At 42.3% G+C, this 20,539-nt stretch overlaps 1 long non-coding RNA gene across 1 annotated transcript in view; it reads right to left on the bottom strand.

Annotated features, from left to right (window-relative positions):
- Positions 1-9,198, bottom strand: part of LOC110348027 (uncharacterized) — a 133,857-nt gene extending 124,659 nt beyond the window's left edge. Inside the window, exon 1 of the long non-coding RNA XR_015449388.1 lies at positions 9,086-9,198. This is a non-coding gene — a long non-coding RNA (uncharacterized LOC110348027). The remainder of the gene's footprint in view (positions 1-9,085) is intronic.
- Positions 9,199-20,539: the final 11,341 nt, after the last annotated feature.

The raw sequence follows: 20,539 nt of genomic DNA, 5'->3' as shown, positions 1-20,539 counted from the left end.
ACTAGGTGACACTCTTTGGAAATAAGTATGAACACTGTGGGCTTAGATTGACTTGCGCTCATTCTGGCTAGTTCCCTTGGTGTGTGTGGTGTTTCCTTGAACAGTGTCAAGATGGACAAAGGGTGGGAGACCTTCCAGAGGAAAGTCCATTCAGGCATTAATCTGGCTGTGTGCCTCTCGGCAACTTTAAGACCCTCCAGACTAGTGAGGAATGTCACTAAAGACCTCTGTTTTGTCCTTCTTTGACACGTCTACAGAATCTTAGATTTGTGGAGCCGTATGGACAGGACAGCCCATGGCTTAAGCTGTCCATTACATTCACTCACACTTCACATGACAGGGATTCAGAGGCTAAACATTTCAATCCTCCTTCCCCAGGGATTTTGTCCTCTCAGGCCAGCAGGCAGAGGCTAGCAATAATTAAACTAAGTTGAACTAACAAAACAAGCCAGCAGGCAAGACTGAAATTTAAACCAAAGACAAGTGAGAATCTTGTTCTCGTTCCAAAACAAATGAGGACTTTATCCTCCTAGAGGGGTGGCCAGGCCCTCCTTCTGCCCAAATGGGGCAGGATCAAACAGATAACAACTAGGGTGCCCCTGGGGGTCTTACCTTATCTGACGACTAAGTTGGATTAAACAAGACCCATGTCCTCTTTCCTTCTGGGTCCAGGGGAACCATAGCGGTAGAGGGAAGAGTTTGTCCCCAGTCTTCCCAGGAGACTCAAAGAAATCTCTGAGGGTGCACCTTCCATGGGGGAATCTTCGCTCCTTCTGCAGGGGCTTCACCCAGTGATTGTAAACTTATCAGTGGGGTGGATCTTCCCAGCCAACACACCTAGATATTGTAACAAATATAACTCAAAGCGTTGTAGCTCTAGGTGGTATAACAGAGTCAGGCTGAGAAGAATCAAGCACACATCCTGGAAGTTGGAGGGAGGTTTATTTCGCTAGCAGATGATCAGGGATTTCTCTGCAGAGCAATCAGTCCAGTCTGGGTGGTGAAGAGGGTTTATATAGATTTAGGAAAAGAGGGGTGAGGATACAGTAGCAAGACACTTAACATTAGTTCATTGATTGAGGTAGATACATTCAGCTTACACAATTGGATAGAAAGGGACACTAAGATTCACCTTATTTACATATGGTGGGAAGCAGGGGTCACAGAAACTCTACTGAGATCAAAGGATAATGGAGGAAAACATGTCAGGCAAGTCTGAGTGAGACCCAGACATGTTTTAGATGCAGACCTAGGAGGAGCCTTTTGTTTGCTACCTGGTTAGCTCTGGCACAGGCTCCTTCTGGTTAGAAATCATTTCCCTGTTCACTTGGGATTGAGCCCAGGGCCTATTCACTCAGCTACACCCTCCATTCCTTTTTAAAATTTAGAGACAGTCTCACTGAGTTACTAAGTTGCCCAGGCTGACCACAGTTATGGATCATTAGGAAAAACTACGGTAAAATCTATAAAAGCTCAACTAGAGTTTTAAACTTCTTAGCTAAATGTGTCCTTCAAATTGTCTGTATCTTACAGCTAAGACTGCAGAGATTTATGACAAAATATCAGCCTTATAGATAACCTCCATCAATAAAAGAGTCTAAGAGCTAACAGGTTACAATCACTATTTCAGTCTCTAAGTGTGATGCTTTCCCCCAACCTGCCTTTCCATTTTAGTGCTCATGCTTAGATTATACATGGTCTAATTTCTTTAAAATTTTGTTTATTTTTGCCTAGAGGCTGCCAAAACTCCAAATGGTCATACAAATGGAAAACAAACGTGCTAGACTTCTTTTACAGGGATCCACCAAATTGACCTTGTAAAAAGTTCATAACTGCTAAACTACAATACAACTTCTGTGTTGGATTCTAAAGTTCCCTGGACCTTCTCTTTATCCTCTATGTGGAAGAATATTACTAGTTCTTCCTGACTTAAAGTTACCCAAGATGACAATGTCTCCCACCTATTGAGAGCCTTTAGATAGACCCTCTACAGATTATTTCTGACTGCTGATCACAACTACAGCCCTCTTCAGCCCAAAATAGCCAGAACAGTCTTTGCCCCTTGCCCCCTCATGGCAGTTAGGGGTACTTCTTCAGAGGGGGAATATTATAGATAGATAAGTTAATTAGATTATCTTGTAAGGAGTTAGACAGGGCCGCTCATGGAGCCAACAGTGAGGAGCCAACATAGAAAACAATTTAAGACACATTCACTGGTTAACATAAAAAAAGAAAAAGAGGTACTACTTCCCCTGGAGGTAGATAACAATGGTTGATATTCTAAATGGGAAATTTCTAGTATGTGACTTGCTTTCCCATTTGATCCCCATTTAATCAAAATTACTGGGTGACTGTACTTGTAATTTATTGGTTGGTCATGGTTTTGTCCCACCTCATGCCCACCTTGTAAATTTCCATTGGGTCTTATAGTTTTGTCCCACTTTGTACCCACCTCACCACATGGCTTTGCAGTATAAAACATCTTTAAAAAGTGGAGTGGGCAGGCAACCCTCTTTCTGGTCTCCCTTCTGTGTCTCTCTTAGAAGCTTTCTTTCTCAATACATTTTCCTACTCTTAACCTCCATTGTTCCTAGAATTCATTCTTCCATTTTAGAAAGCATGAACTCGTGTTTTGGATATTTAGTAGGTTTGGGAGTTACATTTCTTCCCCCTATATCATTTTGGAGGCCCCAACGAGTTTACTGAACAGAAGTAAGAGTTTTCTTTCATAGGTTCTAACTTTGGTCTTTTTGCTTCATAGACTGTAACTTTTGTTTCATAGACTCTGGACATTTGTTTCATAGATCCTGATTTTTGTTCCATAATTTCTGGCCTTTGTTTCAGCTTTTTGTTTCAAAAGTGTCTTAATCTTAAACTGCATGATTTAAATGTTTGCAAATTTTTGGTTTCTCTTATGATACATTGTCCTTTGTTAAAATTACATTTTATTATTGTTTTGTATATGTTACACTTGGACTTAGTTGCTTAATAATGTTGTAAAATGAATCTTTTTTCAAATCATCTCAGATAAAGACAGTTCAGGTTTTTATTTGTCCCTTATAAAATGCCAAACAGTGGTTACTCTGCTAGCGAGTAATTGCCCTTAGGGCAGCTGCCACTCTCAAAGCAGAGAACAGGTTTCTCCAGTTGCCCTCTGATAAATCCCCACACCCATTAAAGCCAATGGCTGGTGGAACATTGACCAGATAGGTAATTGTGTTCCTTTCATAGGCAGATCTGTGATTGCGTGGAAGTAGCAGAAACTGAGGTGACAATTGAGAGGTCATGGCCAGGGCTACTCTCTGGTGGATACTCAAAGGTCCCCCAGAAGAAACTAGGTCCTGACAGCCCATCCTGTTAATCAAAACCACCCCCAACAGCTGTTAAAGTTTCAGAGATCCAGCCATGGATTCATCAGCCTCAAATTAAGAAGGCCCATCTCAGCAACTCTTGGGAGGCCCACACCAACAAGACAATTCCCTTAAAGATCACTCTGAGGAGACAACACACTCAAGACCTGCTCCTGTCACTCCAGGCACTGACAGGCCAACAACACACAGCTGGCCTGAGGACCTCAACCCACGAACCACTGCTGTGCTTTCCAGACTTGATCTTTCCCTGACATCTTTATTCTTGCCTACCTCAGAGTGACTCCCTTTATTTTGGCGTAGGCTTAATAACTGTTGCTCCAGAGGACTGGAATACTTTCAAAGATGTTTCCTCTTAGCTATATGTTGGGGTTTTATGTTGGTATTTGCTATCCTATCTTCTTTAGATTGACTCAGGAAAACCCTGACAACTGGTGGAGTGTCCGAGGTGACAGGAAGACATGGATAGGTGCTATATCAGGACCTCTCCTTGGTACCCTCATGTTATTAACAATCGGTTCATGCTTTATAAATTGGTTCATATGCTTTATTTCTCAATGCCTTAACTCCATTAAGATCCAAAAACCATACCAATTGATGGTAACTTCAAGGTCTGATGCTTACACTTACACATGTAAAAACATAGACCATCAAACAAGTTGAAGATTCAACTGTAATCAAAAAAGAGGATGGAATGAACAAGGAAATGATTTCTGACCAGAAAGAGCCTATGCCTCAGGTAATCAGGTAGCAAACAAAAGGCTCCTCCTAGCTCTGACCCCTCTCACACCTAAAACATGTCCAGGTCTCATTCAGACTTGCCTGACATGTTTTCCTCCATTATCCTTTGATCTCAGTAGAGTTTCTGTGACCCCTGCTTCCCACCATATGTAAATAAGGTGAATCCTAGTGTCCCTTTCTATCCAACTGTATAAGCTGAATGTATTGACCTCAATCAATGAACTAATGTTAAGTGTCTTGCCACTGTATCCCCACCCCTCTTTTCCCAAATTTATTTAAACCCTGTTCACCACCCAGACTGGACTAATTGCTCTGCAGAGAAATCCCTGATCATCTGCTAGAGAAATAAACCTGCCTCCAACTCCCAGGATGTGTGCTTGATTCTTCTCAGCCTGACTCTGTTATACCACCTAGAGCTACAATACTATGAGTTATATTTGCTACAATACAAGTAGTTAAATAAATAAATATTTTAAAAATTAAGAGACCTTTTCAGTAAGGGTGACATTCAACAAATAAAATTGTAACAGAGGACAAAGATAATGAAGAAGGCAAAATTAACAATGAAAATATCAAAACCAAAAGGTCACAAATCTTGAGACTGAGAGGATCTCCTAAATGCCAGGTTGAGCAATTTTAAAACACCTCTTCCTAGATATATGGTTATTGAAATTTTTGAACACCAAGCCATCTGAAAATTCTCTAGAAAGTAAAGCCAGGTCAGATACAAAAGAACAAATCACATTGACATCTGATTTCTCACTACTACTAAGTGCAGGTACAGAATAAATGGAACTACAATTTCTAAAGTGAGGGGGAAAATTATTCAAACTATTGTGGTAATATTGTGGTAGGGTTGTAGCATGACAATTTATCTGTTTATTCTGTGTTTCTTTCCCTCTACTGGATCACACTTTTAGGGTCTTTTTAAAATTCCCTATTCAGATGGACATAAGTCACCCACTTTGGAAGCAACAATAAAGCCTATAAAATTGAAGGAATGAAATCTGTAGCCCATGGAACAGATGAAAAGATATGCCCCCATGCTTGCAGCTAGTTTTTCCACTCCAAAGACTAGATAAACTATGTATTAGGAAAGAGGAAGAAAAGGCAGCAGGATCACCTCAGAGAAGAATGAAGACCATTCTAAATTTAAGAGAGAAAGGAGAAGGATAGGAAAGCCTTTCATCACACGTCAGTACATTGCTTGGAAACAGTGGTGAGATGTCCACTCTGACTGCACTCTCCAGTGAGAACTCCATCCTTTTAGCCTGATGGCTGGTTGCCACCCTTTGTGTGTTAGTTCAAAGGTCCACTGTTTGATGTGAACAACTAAGACATTTTATAGGATGTTGGTGGCATGAGCAGAAAGCATTTTCATCCAATCAAGACAGGACTGGGAAGAACCAGTTGAAAATTGCCCTTTGAGCAATTCTATTCCCAGCCAGACTAGCTATGTTGGCAAAACTAAGACATTTTGAAGCATGCCAATCTTAGTTTTGTATCATTTGTAGGAAGTTTATTGGTTTAGTTTTATTTTATTTGTAGGAAGTTTATTGATCTATTTTGTCACAATGAGAGAAGGAATCAAGAAAGACGAAGTTGTGAAATTCAGGAACAGAAGATGCAACCCAAAAGAGCCCTAAGGGTTCCCGGGATAATGATTGTACTGCAGCTCTAGAAAATAAACAGTTCCTGACAAGATGGAGGTCTCCAGAAGGGAGGGAAGTTACAAAGATGATCTTGATGGAAAAGATGATATAATCTGATACAATACACAGGATAGGATTTATTGAAACCAGGACTTTAACAAAGGGGAGAAAGTAGGAGAGGGAGGGAGAGAGGGAAGTTGTTTAGAAACAATGAAGCTTTACTGAAAATCAAAATCAAAATATGCAGCAAGTTCAAATGCGTAAGGGTTTTAAACTTTTCTAAATTGTAATAAAAATTTCTCTGACCTTTGAGGAAAAGAAATCATCCCCTTCATCCTGGGTTTTTATCATTTGGGCCAGAAAAGAAGTAAAAATATTTCTACCATATAACTTGGGCCAGTATTTGTACAGGCCTAGTAACACAAAAGTCGTGAGTTTTTGTCTTTGTCTTGTTTGGTTTGGCTTGCAAGGGATACAAGTATGGTAGCAGAACAGTTGAGAGAAGGAGGTTCATTGAAGTGCAAGTAAACTAAATTAAAAAAAAATAGAGTACTAGTATCTTTTCTAAGAAGATAATCCTGAAAACCAATGGCCCAAGAAACAGATGCAGCTGGACAACTAACAAAGAATGTTAGGAATTTGTGCACATGGTAAATAGAACATTATAATTATTCTAAATAGCATTAAAACATTTTCCCTTCTTTTTCTTTTTGACATTATTAAAAAAAAAAAAACCCTAAATTTCCTGGAACTATCTTTAGGGTGACATCAACTTGGTATCGCTCTTAAACTTTTGGTCAAGGAATTCAGCATTTTCCAGCTAACTTGACATGATAATGTTTATCAGGAGTGTCTCTAAGCAAAGAATATTAATTGTTTGAGTGGCACACATAATTTCATTTATTTATTTATTTATTGGTACCGGGAATCAAACTCGGGTCCTTGCGCTTGTGCAGCAGGTGGCGAAACCACTGAGCTAAATCCCCAGCCCCACATAATTTTAAATATGTAAAGATAAGTATATAATTTAAGTTTATCCTTTTTCCTTAAAGGGAAAGAGATGTTTTGTTGCTGTTGCACAGAGTCTAAGTTGATATTGGTTGACACGCGGCAGCTGCGGGGCAAATGGGGGGGTGAAGACAAAATATACTTTATGCAGCAAGATGTCAGCTGCACGGTCCAGTCCCCCACCATCCTGCAGTGTGGACAGCACTGTTCCTGTGCCTCCTGTAAATGTATACTCCTGCAAATGACTGGAAGCCTTTGCGCTTAACAAAGTCATGTGAGGCTTTTTCTATCTAAATGCTACATGAAGGTAGTTTCAGCTACCCGCATATTGTAAGAAATTCAAAGATGTCCAATTATTCATTTCCACTTATCAACCAAAAACTTGTTTAGTGTGTAAACTTTTTCTTTAACTGTATAGTGAATAGGTTGCTGAACTGGTGGCAATTCATCATGGAATAGACAATGATAACAATTAATTTGCCTCAGGGGCCGGGAATTTAGCTCAGTGGTGCTGCCACCTGCCTCAAAAGTACAAGGTCCCGAGTTCAATCCCGGTACCAAAAAAAAAAAGAAAATTAATTTGGCTCGAATAGAAGGAAAGGGAAGAAAGAATGGAAAGAACAAAGAAATGAAGAGAAACAGGGTAAATAAATTATCTAGGGTCACAGAAGTAACCAATGGAAAAACTGAAAGAAAGAAAAAAAGACACCCAGCATTGGAAGGAGAGAAGAGTGTTAAATATGAAAAGAACTAAAAGAGAAATGTGTTTTGAATACCTAGTCAGCTCGTGCTGCTAGGTCAATATCCTGGACTGGGTAATTTAAACAATAAGCACTTATTCCTGGCAGGCTGGCAGGCTGGCAGGACAAGATCAAGGGGCTGCAGACCCAGCATCGAGAGATCTCTCTTCCGGGTTTGCAGATAGCCATCTTCTCATTGCACTCCCACTTGGCAGAGAGAGGGGCAGGGTGCAAACTCTCTTAGGTCATTCCCTGCAAGAACTAATCCCTTCACAAGGCCCCCAAAGGGCACTTCGCACTAGGGTTTCAGTGCATTAAACTGGAGTGGGAAGCCCCACGGGCATTCACTCCTTAGCACTGACTATGGCAAGTGAAGCCGAGACTGGACAGCAGTGGGGAGATGTTGTTTTGGACTATAAACTCCTCTATCCTCTGATTAACCTTGAATATACACTTCTTTGACTATAAATTTCTAATATGCATTTCAGAAGTTCCCTTCTCTGTGAATATTTTCTGATCTTTCCCCCCATGCCCCAAGGAAAGCTGGTCTCTTTTGTGTATGCCCTGATCGTACTCATACCAGGTGCTGTGCACTGAACAATGCTGCACCGCCACCAAATTCATGTGCTGAAACCCATGTAAAGATACTGAAGATAAGGCCCTTAGAAGTTGCTTAAGGTTAAATGAGTCCCTAAGGGCACAGATAGAACTGGTGTCCTCAGAAGAAGCGTAAGACACCAGAGCTGTCTCTCCACCATCTGAGCACAGTGTGAATTAGCCACCTGCAAGCCAGGAAGAGAGCCCTCACCCAACCCAACCGTGTTGGCACCCTGCTCTCCAGCTTCTCAGAACTCTGAGAAAGTTAAATGCTGTTGTTTCAGATACACCAGTCTACAGTATTTTATTATTGCAGCCTGAGCCGACTGATACATCAGGCTCTAATGTCATGGTTGGATCCATTCTTTTCCCCTTCTAGAGTCCTCTCCTTGTGAGCAGAGGCCATATCAATATAACCACCATATACTGAGGGCCTATTATGTGCCAAATGCTGCACTAGGCACTCACAATTACCTCATTTAATCTGGACAACTCCTTAAGGGTAGATATGTTACCCTTACTTTACAGATAAATTAAGGCTCGGAGAAATTCTGATTTGTCTAAATGCATTAGTATCCATTTATACCTGACTCCTGCCACAACATTGCCTTCCTTCATTACTATATTTTCTTGCCTTCTAAAAGTTTCCCCACAAATACCCAGTTTTCAGAGGTTGTTTATTAATTTCCTGCATCCCTATCTCATCAGGGCAGAGGACAACATTTCCCTTTACAATAATGAAATTACTAAATGTGATGTTCTTGGACACTTTGACCTCTCACAGTCATAACTTTAAATTAAATTAAGCATTTCTTCTCCAGACAAGTTCAGTTGTATAATTTGCAGAGCTCAGTTAACAATGAAATTAACCAACTTGCTGTTCAAAAAGTATTATGAATTCCAAGATGGCAAAGCAAAGCTTTAAACCAGACACAGAGCCCTTGCTGGCAGAGGCCATGCACCATGTGAAATCGCTTACCAGGAGAGCGTAGGTTGGGCTGGGGAGTACGTCACACACCCATTTTTCCTTCGTTTCTCTGTTCCCTAGAAATGGTTCATTAGCCAGATTAGCACGAGAGAATTCTCAACAGACAGGAGAGTTGCATTACTAAGCAACAAAAGTACTTGTGGAATATGAACCATTAGCAAAGGAGGCTGAGTACCTTAGATCCAGATTTTACTCCCAAAGGGGGAGCACATCAAACAAAAAATAAACTTTGTATTACAAAATGAGAAGATAGCATGATCACAGGAAATGAAAACGTTTGCCCCGTTGCCTTACAATGAAATTAATCTTTAAATACATTCAAGAGTTTTCATCAAAATTGCCAAGCCTCAGCAGAATGCTCCAGCCTCAGCTGCAGGCTGTTCAGCTCTGCAACAAGACTTGCATGCCGATGGCTTGTGGGAGCCAGACAGGCACTGTGCATAAGTTCTGCCAAGGGGAACTCAGGTGGCTCCAGACATGTCCTAATCTAGCTGATTCCCACCTCCCAAGAATGTAGCCAGATAATGGTCAGAGCTTCCAAATTTTCAAGAACATCTAGAAAGGAATTCCCAAATTGTAAATGTCAGCAACTAATTTTATTAACAAAAAAATCTGTTCTAGTCAAATAAAAATTGAGCCATGGAAATGGTTATGGGAATTTAGTTTGCGCCCAATGTGATTAAAAAAAAAAAAAACCTCATTTGATCTTACAGAGTCCTAAGAAAACTACATTTGGGACTAGGGTCCCATACCCAAATCTGTCATTCACAAGATGCATAGGTGGCCAGGATGTCTGAATTGGGAAGAACAGAGTCAAAGACAAAGGTTTTCAAATCCACCACTGTAGCAGACATTTACCAAAGTGGGTGGAGACACTTTTGGTTGTCACTTTGGGAGGAAGATGGGAATGCTACCGGCATCTAGTGAATAGAGACCAAGTATGCCGCTAACTATTCTGCAGTGAGAGAACAGTGCCACAACAAATACTCTGACCCAATTGCACTGTTAAGAAACCCTGTTCTGTAAGTCAGCGATTGGCCCTCAGAATGTAGTTCTTAGGACAGAGTTCACAAAGCACATAGAGACCCAACTTAGCCCACAGGTCATCTGCTCTGTGAGTCACACCAGATAAAAACATTTTAGAAATCTCCCCAGGTGATGTCAATGCATGGCAAAATCTGAGAGCCACTGAAACAAAATAACACAACTTAAAACATCCATTGATAGCTAGAGAATTTCCACTCTAGAGAATGATAACAGAGAAGACTTTTCCTTTTAAACTGTAAAATATGTGCAACCAAAGCTATGGTATCAGAAGAATCCACCCACAGCCACAGACTGTTCCAAAAAGATGAGGGGAGGGGGTTAAAAAGGAAAAATTGTTGTCACATTTTTACCCTCTAAGTACAGAAGTAATTTCTTAGACTGCTACAGGCATTTAAAAAAGTTTATCAACAAAAAACGACAAAGCAGCCATGAAATTTACAATTGTAAAGGCAAACTACACTCCTCAAGCGCTGCCAATTCAGGCATTTGAAACGATGATCCATGAAATTAAAGAGAATAAATTACAGATGCACTTACTACCACTTTCAGTACGTATTGTAGTAATTGGAACCTCCTTTAAGCTATATAAAGTAACCTATGTTGTTTTGTTATTTTTCCATTAACACTTTAAAAGAGCATTTGAAAAAAATACTGCCTGGAACCCTGGTTTTTTGGGGAATGTAGGAGATGCCCCCTTCTCCAGAAAGGCCAACAGATACTATTCTCCTCCTGCCGGTGAGGTTAAACACAAGATGAGCTGCTCTTGCTGGTAGAAGCTTACCCCACCCCTGCAAGGTCATGCATGTGCAGGGGGCACATGCAAACATCAATGGGAAACTCAGCCCAAAAGCACAAGTGTAGATAAAGGGAGATCTGTGCCATGGCTAACTCAAGAAGATGCAGGATTCTAAATTCAAGCCCAGTCTGGGCAATTTAGCAAGATTCCCAACCCAGAATTTAAAAAGGCTGGGGATGTAGCCCAGTGCAAAAGCCTTAGGTTCAGTTCTACTGAAAAAAATAAAGCTGCAAACCCAGACAAGGTCGGAGACATGGAGCTTCCTGGGTAATAAAGGCTTTCTCATGTACACTAGTGCAAGGTTTTTTCTGACTTGAAGCTAAGCAGCCTCTTTGCAGGCTGGCAATGGAATTGAACTCTGGAAAGGTCTTTATAAGTGAGATAAAGAGGGGCACAGGGGAGCCTTTCCACATGCAAAAGTAAACTGATCTTGTTTATATCCTTTGTGCTGCTTTTTTCCATTGCTTAGGAGAAAGCCAAAATAAAATCAGTTCCATCTAAGCCAACTTGTCACTATTGCCAATTCTCTGGGATCACTTAAACCCAGAAGAGCTTCCATGATCTGGCTTAACTTCAAACTTTTGAAGAACACTGCTTATTCTGGGGGAGCAGCAGCCAAAGGGGCTCACTCCAGGAAGCAACACCATTACCCCATGTCCAAATTCCTAGCACAGAAAAGACAGCCATTGTCCTTAAGGACATGCTCAGTAATCACAAAGGGTCAGCCAGCCCCTTGTTAGTCCTTGGGGCTCTCATATTTGCTTCCATTAGCTGTGCCTCTTATCTTCCAAGGCTCTCTGCTTCCCTCCCTTGCAACAAGATAGATATGAGAGCTCATTCCACCCATTTTTTTTTTTCAAAAAGGAGGTTGGTGTGATGAAACTCTCTAATGTGTAAAGTATCATCTCTTTCCAGAAAGTGTTTACACATGGAAACTATTTAGAAAGGTAGGGGCTGGGCATGCAGCTCAGTGGTAGACATGCTTAGCATTAATAGATCCTAGGTTCAATCTCCAGCACCAAAAAGAAAAAAAAAGGTTAATACTTAATCCAAAGGAAATGATCTATAAAGGTAAATTTTCAAGGGCCATATTTTCCAAATGGAAGAGCCCTTACACTCCTCAAATCAGCTTATGTAGTCACCGGTGTGAGCCACAGGGAGAGGGGAAGGAAAGATACAAGGAGCCCCTGTGAAGGCAGGGCAGGTCTCTCTCCATCTTTCAAATGCATCCAGCAGCGGAGAGGCCCTTGCCCGAACCTCTGTTAGGAAACAGCAAAGTTAGATAGCAATCCACCTGGATCCTACAATCCAAATGCCTTTATCTTCAAAAACAACAATGGCAAATTCCCAGAGAGAGCACATGCTGAACTAAAAAAGTACTCAGTCATTTTCCATTGCCTTTTCAGGGAGCAAGAGGAAGTAAGAAAGATTCTATCTCCCTCGGCCTCTTGCTAAATCAACTATCTGATTCATCTACAAAGCTGAACTATTCCAACAAAGACATCACAGTGATCAGTGGTCTTGTTAACTAATTATACCTCTGCTAATAACAACAGTGGTTTTAAAGCAGGCTATTGCACAGGGAGAGTTTTTTGTCACAGTAAATAATAAGTGATGGATCTAAAAAGTGCGGCAAAATCTTTTCAAAATCACAGAGAGAAGAGACATTGATGAATAAGAGCAGCCACACAGTAAAAACATAGTTGAGCCTCTTTCTGGCTCCCGGTGCTATTGCTTACCCTTCAGGCTACAAGGTTCCAGCTGAGAAAGAGAGGGAGGTTGGAGATCTTTTAAAAGCTTAAAACTGAAGACCATTTAAGCATCCAAGTAAATCCTCAACAGAAAAACCTAGGGTGGCTGGGGGAAGTGGGGCAAAGATAAATTTTAATCATGAGCCAGAGACTAATAAGAAAGTTCAGCCATGAGTTATAGAACAAGTGCTATGCCTGCTATTGGGGAAACAGGTGCAGTGGAAGGAAGGACACAGTGAGCAAAGAACTAAAGGCTGAGTGCCCCCTTTCCAAAATACTTGGGCCCAAAAGTGCTTCAGATTTAGCTGTTTTTCCGATTTTGGAATATTTGCATATTCATAATGAGATGTCTTAGGAAGGAGACCCAAGTCTAAACATGAAATTCATTTATGTTTCGTATATGCCTTATGTACATAGCCTGAAGATAATATTATACAATAATTTTTATATATCTGCATTTTAATTGTGATCATACCACATAAAGCCAGGTACGGGACTTTTCCATTGATAGTGTCAGGTTAGTATTCTAAGACTTTCAGATGATAGAGCATTTCGGAGTTCAGATTTCCGGATTAGGGTTGTTCAAACTGTATTTTTGAAGCAAAGAGACATAGCATTTAGTTCTCTGTTCTATGACTTCTTTGCCATTCCCTGGAATGTGGACAGGGATTCTTTCCTGTCTGTTTTATTCGTTGCTGTATATGCAGCACTTAGAGCAATGTGTGTTGCATATTTGGCATTCAATAAATGTTTGCCAAAAGGAATAAATGGATTCTTGTAGTCTTGGGCAAATCAAGTAGCCCTTACCTTCCCTACTTGCTCACAGCATCTGTTCCAGAATGTGGGTACACGAGGGGCTTGTGTGAAAGGAGGGCTGCTAAAGTGAACAGCCCTGGTGCACAGAGGGAGAGTTGCATGGCATGGGATGCAACAGTGCGCTCAGGAGCAGTCAACTGGTCAGAAGGTACAGGGAGGTGAGACCTAAGTGTGGAAGACACAGAAGCTACAGGGGGCGAGGCGAGCTGTAAGAGGAACAAGCTGCCACCAATGACCAGTGGGAGTTTGTTTAAACAGAGCAGAAAAATTGGGTAAGAAGCACAGTTTTCTTCCAACTTCAGCCAAGGAGCTAAGGAGGAGCTTTTAGCTGCAAATGGAATTACTGAAAGGGCAGAAGAACAGAGGGAAGCTGAAGATTCAGGGTAGACATGTCAGAAAAGAAAGAAGGCTGATGCTAGACATGCCACTTTGCTTTCCATTAAAAAGAAGAGAAGAAAAGAGGAATAAAGCTCTAGTTTGGTTCTTGAGTGTCCCATAAAGATTCCTGTGGTAAAGGCTTGGTCCTCAGGAAAGCACTATTGGGAGGTACTGGGACCTTTAAAAGGTGGAGCCTAGCAGGAGGTATTTGAGTGATTGGGGTGTTCTCTTAGGGAGAATTGACAGTGGGCCCTGCCTTCCCCATTGTTTTTGCTCTCCTTGGTCTTTGGCCAAGATGTGAGTGGTCTTGCTCTACTATGTGAACCTCCCATGATGTGCTACCTTCTTATAAGCCCCAAGGGACAGGGACAACTGATCATTGATCGGAACCTCCAAACCTGAGCTCCAATAAACCTTTTCTCTTCAGAAGTTAATTATCTCAGGTATTGTTTTTTTCTAGTGACAGAAAACTCACTAATAGAGACAGGGAGCATGAAGATCAATAGACAATCTTATCCCCAAATGAGACATCCAAGATTTTCCATCATAGTTCTAATTTTGCATAATTTTATTGTTTTCACTGAAGGTATCTAGGCTGGGTTCTATAAGAAATGGAGCCTTTGGTCCCAGCACTCGGGTGGCAGAGGCAGGAGGAGCACTGTGAATTTGAAGCCAGCCAAGGCTACATAGTGAGTTGAAGGCCAACCTGAACTACATAGTGAGATGAAGAAGAAGAAGAAGGAGAAGGAGAAGGAGAAGGACAAGAAGGACAAGAAGGAGAGGAGGAAGAGGAGGAGGAGGGGAGGAGGAAGAGGAGGAAGAGGAAGAAGAAGAAGAGGAAGAAGAAGAAATGGAGCCTTTGGAACTTGTGAGTGGGCATTGCCAGGGACAACTCCTACTGCATCCCTGCCAGGACCTCAGAGGGACTGGTGAGAGGCATCTCTGAGCTCCGTACCAAAGAGATGACATGGGAGTCTGTTGCGACTCTCCCAAACTCCTGGGCTAAGCATGGATAAGTGCAGAGTGGGTTCCAACAGGCACCCCTTGCCTCAGCATCAGTGGAGCCCCAGGGCAGGAGTGAGACATCCACAGCACAGGCTCAAGGGCATCTCCACAGAGCCCAGCAAAGCCCATGGGAAGCACAACCGTGGCCGGAGCAGGAGGTGAGGCCACATGAGGCCCAGCCCACACCTAGCCCCTCCCTGGTTCAGTCCATCACAGTGACCTTGTCAAGGTACTGGCTGCTATAGTCAGCCCTGAAAGCAAAAGGGCCCCTGGGACAAGCTGCAGCTAGTTCCCCGGTCACTACTGGCAGGTGGCACTTAACTCCTTTACCACATAGTTAGATCAGTTCTCAAACCTCGCACATTAGAAACAGCTGCATAATGTCTAAAAGTCTCCACGCATATGCTATAGCTCAGACAATAAATCACTGCAATGATCTAAATTAGAAAATTAACATCGATACAATAACATTCTCTGGTTTACAGACCTCACCCAAATCTCACCAATTGTCCCCCACTGTCCTTTTCTTGCCCAAGTCCCAAACACTCAATTGTCCTGTCTCTTTAGTCTTGTTCAATCTGTAACAATTCCTCAGTCTTTCCTTATCCTTCATGACCTTGACACTTTTAAAGAACACCCGTCAGTTATTTTATAGATCATTCCTGAACTGAAACTTATCGATGGTTTCTCATGACTAGAGTGAGGCTACACATTTTTGTCACAAACATCACAGAAAGAATGTTTTACCCTTGTTAGAGCACCATATAATGGTTGCCCGATGCTAACTTGTCTTAATAACGATGCCATTAACCTTGGTTACTTGGTCAAGGTGGTGTCTTCTAGGTTTCTTCAGTCAGTGTTATCACTCTCCCCCTTTGTAATGAATAAGCATCTTGTGGGGAGATTCTTTGAGACCATGAAAATATCCTGCTTCTCATTATACTTTGTTCACTAATTTTAGCACTCATCAATTGTTCTCATCTGCAACGGTTATTAATACGTTGTTTGCCTAATGTTGATTTCCTAGTCTTCACTCCTACATTTATTCATTAGAATTCCAATCCAAGGAAGAGCTAGGTGGCTTACCCTTAAAAAACAATGAAAATGTGACAGCCCTACATAAAGGGCCTGGTTTGAGGCTTGACCTAGAGGATATGAGAGAAACAGAATTGCTGACAGGAGGAAAGTGACATTAAATACTTGCTGTGGTTTTCATTTAGAGACTGATAATTTCACTAGATATAAGGAGGAGCTGTAGATGAGAGATCAGTAAACCATCAGAGTGAAATATATAGTCAGGAAGTATTTCAGGTATGAAACATAACAGAGCAGGTGGCAGAACCACTGAGCGAAATCCCCTGCAAAGAGCAGTGTCTTTAGTACTTAAAAAAGAAAAAAACAATGCTAGTAAGGTGCAAGAGCATTGGTATGTAACACATAAAAAAGGAACTCAGGAACTCGTTTATGCAAACTACTCAAGATAAAGATCTGAAGAGAAGAAAGACAGAGGGAACCAGCTGCAAAGTTGCAGAACAAAAGTCAAAGAGGAGGTCCAGACCAAGAAATGGAGGGAAGGAGGAGGAGAGAGGGAGAGGAGGAGAGAGGGAGAGGAGAACAGAATGAAAAAAAGAATGAAGATGTGTTACCAACTCACAGTGAATGCAATCATGTACTGCAGTCAGGTACTAATAAAAATTTTTACAACGTCAAAGAGAGAACACTGAGATGGATGTATCTCCTCAAAGGAAAACAGGAAAGTTGCTGGAGGTTATTTTTAAAAGTGAGAGCAGTGGGAGAGTTTTGGGAAGAAATGAGGAAGTGGCGATTTTAGGTCACAGTTGGTGACTACAACAACAAAGGAAACTAGGAAACAGCAGGAGGTAGAAAACTGAACTAAGACAAGAAGAGAAGCGGACTCCAAGAAGTCTAGCAGCCCAGAATCAGACCAAAGAAAGGAAGGAGTAAGGAAGAACTCCAACATAAAGAGCACGATTCTGCTAGTGGGCTGGGAGCTTGTCTCGATGCTAACAAATTAAAACTGAGGTGAGAGCACAAATTTATAGGCAAAAGCTTTAATGGAGAAGGAAGAGAAAATTGGGGAGTGACTTCAGCTTGAGGAGAAGAGCAAAATGGCAGAGCTCAGATAGAGAAAATCATACTGGCCCACTATCGAGGGGAAAGGGCTGGCTTTTACAGGGTTGCTGGGATGGACCAGAGTCTGTTAATTGTCCACTGGGTTGCAAGAATGCAATGTTTTAGAAATCTTTACCTTGTGTGTTTTTTGTTTTTGTGTTTGGAAGTACTGGGGATTGAACCCAAGACCTTAGTACTAAGCTATAACCCCACCCTTTTTTTTTTTTTTTTTTAACAAAGTTTTGCTAAATCAGTTTTCTAGGCTGGGCTCGAAATTCTCCTGTCTCTGCCTCCCAGAGTGGTTTTTAAGGGATTTCTCCTTTGTATTCGGTAGAGATCAGGGGTTGTTAATTGCCCTGGGAAACCACCGCACCTGATTGATAGGTCTTCCACTACCTCAGCAGCTATGTATAGTAGCTGCCCTCTTCCTATCATGCCTTGCCCCCTCCCCTGTGTGACGTCATGCCGAGATGGTTGCTCCCACCAAAGCACAAACCCTTCTTCCCAGTATGCCCCTGTTCCCGCCTAGATAGTAACCTAATACTCGCTCTCCTCCTACCACCTAGTGACATCACCGGCTCCTCCATTCCCTAGTCACTACCTCACTCAACCCCACTTCAGCCCCTACAAACCCCACCCCAGTCTTTATAAAAGACTCTCCCTGCTCCGACCGTATAGCTTTTGTCTCTCCTTTGTTCAGAGACAGCCCGGCAGATCTGTTCCCCTAATAAAGGCTTGTTGTGGCCTGGTCTGGTCTTGGGTTTCGGCCCTTTTACCTGACACTGATCCTTGCAGTAACATTAGGGAATGCGGAGACATTGCACTTTTACACTGTTGGAAAGAAGGGAAAGATACATGCCTTCTCCTTTAGTGTGGAACAGGTCAAAGCCAGAGAATCCCTGCTCTCTTGTCCCCGTGGGGGTCCCTATTCTACTTCAATTCTTTCTATTCTAATGACAAAAACTCAGCTCAAACTACCATAAGTAAAAAATAGGATTCTGCTGGCTTCCCAAACTGGGACGAGCTCGGTAAGAGCTGACTGAAGGTCAGCAGCCACCCAAAATCACAGTCCCAAGGCTCCCTCTCTCCCCCTCGCTTCCTCACCCCACTGACTCTGGGTTCGCTTGTCTTTTGTGTACTGGTCTCATTGCTTCCCTCTCCAAGGGGCCTGTGTCTCTCACTGAGCTTTCAGTACCTAGCTTGGTCGCTCTAGCAGTAAGACAAGACCGTTGCATGTCACACTTCCTGCCGCTGCCAAAGGAGAACTCTGATTGGCTCTCCCTGGATAACAGCCTACGTTTTGAACCAATCACTGCTGTTAGAGGGATGAAGTCCCATGATTGACTGGGCCTGGGTCAAATGCCCATCCCCACACCCTGACGTCTGAATGGGACCAGGATTAGCAGAACCATTAAAATGGTGGGTCCCAGAATAAAGAGATGAATCGCTACCAGACAAGGGAAGGTAAGCTCACTACATATGCCAGCAGAGTCTCATTACTGAAGACTCCCACAAAGAACTTCTGGAAATAATAATAGTCAAACTTATGATAACGTAATTAGCATACACTCAGTGCTTACTTATGGGACAGGTGTTGTCCTAAGGTCCCAAACTCTTTGTGTGTATTAAGTCATTTAAAGCTCACAACACTATTATACTATTACATTCGTTGTACAGAGGAGAAACCACCATGAGTAGGCAAAGGAAGTACTCATCCAAAAGCTCACAGGGAATTAGCACTAAAGCAAGGACTTGAGCCTGGTTGTTTGAATAGAGAGCCCATGCCCTTCGCCACCACACAGGATCTGGGAGAGGTAGGCGTGTGAGAAATAAAAACAAAGTCAAATGGTGGGGGTGAGGGGATGGAGGAGGCCACAGAAGAACCAGTCACATCCCCCCAGAGCAAGTGTAGAACCATCCCAACATTGGAAAATACAGTGCTTAGAGGCACTGAGAATGTTTATAAGGCTGAAAACCCTGCTTGGGGAAGTCCGAAGGTAAGGCCCAGAAAAGAATGAAGAGGGGGATCTTGAGAAAGCCAGTCCACCATGTCCGCGGGGCTCTCCTGTGACGCTATTACTGATTTGTGGTTGTGCAGTGGTACAACAGGGATGACTCTAGAAGATGTTATTATACCAGAAATAGCAATAAACAGGCCTGGAGCCATCTTTTTCTGAAAAACTCTGTGGACTTGCCTCACCTCTAATTTCAGTAGATCAAGAATAGAAAGAAACAAAAACACTAATGCTAAGTCGAGCACCATCTGACACGTGTAGGTGGCTTGGGTGGCATGTCTGTGTAATAAACCTAAGAGCACAGGAACAGGGGATGCCTATAACAAGGTTTTCAGACATTTACAGTAATGGAGGGAGGCCAAGTATTGCTACTCTTCTAGGAAGTCACTGCCTGAGACTGTTGCTTCAGAAAGAGCAGTCAGAAGCGTGGGCTCTGGAGCCTCTTAACTGAGCAGCAGTGGCCCCGGGAGGTTCTGAGGCAGCTGTCACTCTCTGTCTGCTGCCCTCTGCCTTTGCCACCAGTGCCTTTGAGCCCCATTACTCTTTGCCCCTAGTAGCATGTTGCAAAATAACTCAGACGTACATGTGCTCTCCGTCCCTCTCTGCTATTTCCACAGCTTTGAACTTGCACCCAGTTTGCCCTTGAATTTGTCATCCGTACATTTCCCTTGGTATTTTCCCTATCTCCTCTAGCCCCAAGGCCTCTCTGACCTCCTTATGGGCCATTGCATTTTCTACAAAAACCCAGAGGAACATTCAGATAGGCATGCTGTATTCTGCCAAGCATACAACTCTGGCTGTAGCAATCTGCCCTGAGAAAGACCTTTAAACTTTCCTTCAGTCCTGTCTTTTACCCTTTTCATTTTGGGGTATTGATGTTAAGGCTGAGACTGAGCACAAGCTGTCCCTTTTCTCAGCCAGTCTTATTATAAGTGAAAAATTGTTGCATTTTAAGACATTCAGAGTCATTTCTGCCATTCAAGAGTGGCTGTGTTCAACATTTCTCCGAGAAAATTCTATCATATTTTCATCTAATCCCAAAGTACCAATCTGCTGCTTAGCAAAGCAAGAATTGTTGGTTGTCCTCCACTGTCTCTCTCTCTCTCTCTTTTTTTTTTTTGTACAGATCGAACTTGGGTCCTTCCACTTGCGGGGCAGGCAGCGGAACCACTGAGCTGAATCCCCGGCCCCCTCCACTATCTCTTTTTCCCCTTCCTCTTAGTGCTAGAACCTTCAATTAGTAGATATTTACATGGAGGTTTAGTATAACCATTGCACTATTCAGCCTTCTTCATAGCTAATCATGGCTGTGTCATTAAGAGCTGGTCAACAGAAACCTACTTTGGTTCATTTAAAAGAAAGATTATTAGAACAATATTGGATATCAAAGAATCAGCAGGATGGCTGGACCGCTAAGATCATGGTTGTGAAGCCAGGAAAACCATTTCTGAATTGCACTGGTTTAGAGAGGACTCCTGACCAGAACCCAGCCTCGGACACCTAT

Source organism: Heterocephalus glaber, unplaced genomic scaffold (genome assembly GCF_053883595.1).
Source record: "Heterocephalus glaber isolate CG9 unplaced genomic scaffold, H.glaber_assembly_v1.0 deba00000676, whole genome shotgun sequence".
Classification (NCBI taxonomy): Eukaryota; Metazoa; Chordata; class Mammalia; order Rodentia; family Bathyergidae; genus Heterocephalus; species Heterocephalus glaber.
The sequence above is the reverse complement of the archived record's forward strand: the minus strand, read 5'-3'. Positions and strand labels throughout refer to the sequence as shown.